Below are 1,398 nucleotides of genomic sequence, written 5' to 3' on the forward strand. Positions count from 1 at the left end.
AAACAAACAAACAAACAAACAAACAAAAACCCTGGAGGGTCTTCTGAAAGAAAAGATCCTTAATTCAGCACAAGCAGGGGGCGGGGCCCATAAAATCTCTCTGCCCTGAGAATATGTGAGCCCGCCCCTGAATGTCCCAATCAGACTAGAAAAGCCACAAATACCTTTAAATCTACCCCAGAATTCACAGAGCACATCAAAGTCCCTAGTACACAAACATAGACAGAAATTTTGTCAGGTGGGCCGGTTCCACCTCTGACAGAGAGCAAGCACCCTTGGGAAAAGAACCCAGCGGCCGTTCGGGGGTGTTTTGCTATCAGTCAGAGCATTCAGCCCTAAATCAAACGTGTTTTTTTCTCTCGCAGACTTCCACACTTACATGAACAAATAATTATACCCAGGTAGACATACAAACATCAAACAAACATCTGCACTTACACCCTTTCAGTAAACAAGTACTTTTACAGTCTTGGGATCTTGAGCAGATAACAGGAACACCACCCAAGTCCCCTGATGGGGGCCTGACAAGAACAGGTGTGGGGGCCCCCTTTCCCACATCCCAGGACAGGATTCTCGACCCATGTCTCGACCAGACAGAAATGGCGCTCAACCATATTTTGGAAAAAGAAACAAGACTAATAGACACGACAACTAGACAAATGCCTCAGCACACAACATAGGGGAATTTTCTGGGAGCTAGATCTGCCTCAGGCAGCTCTGGCCAATAGCGGCTGGGTGGTTTGGATGGCCTTGCCAGCTTCTTCTGGCCTGCTCCTGCCCTGCCTCTTCACTCCTGCTACTAAACCTTACTCTGTCCCTTCTTACACACGCAGAACCCGACCCACAGCGACAAGGTTTGAGCAATTTTAAAATTCCTTAACATATATTCTAAGGCAGTCGAGTTTGAGAAGGAGCTATTACTCATGTTGCAGGGAGGGACCGGGTTGCCTCCTCCTTAAAAAATACCTGAATAAAAGAACTAGTCAAAATAAGGCTTATTTTCGAATTTCATTTGTCCTTGGGTGTGGACAGCAAGCGACACTAATCAGATTGACATAAACTATTTAACCTCTGTTTAGGGAGGCAAATGCAAATCATTCACTTCCAAGTGTCCTTGGTTTAGGGAAGACAAGATTTACAAGATGGTTCCAAATGTCCTTGATTTAGGGAAGACAGGATTTAAGGATTTAGGAAGACAGAATTTCTGCTCAGTTTCCTATTCTACTTGTCCCAGCTTACTGGCCTGTCATCCATTCAACTTTCTTTCAACATTTCTCTTTACCTTCCTCCATTACACCAAAGCCATACTTTCCAGTTAGTTAGAACTCTTAGCCTTAATTTTTAGGTGACATGTAAATATTTAACATTCCTCAGATTAGCAATACATTCATATTTTTT

The sequence above is a fragment of the Myotis brandtii genome, unplaced genomic scaffold (genome assembly GCF_000412655.1).
Source record: "Myotis brandtii unplaced genomic scaffold, ASM41265v1 scaffold70, whole genome shotgun sequence".
NCBI lineage: Eukaryota > Metazoa > Chordata > Mammalia > Chiroptera > Vespertilionidae > Myotis > Myotis brandtii.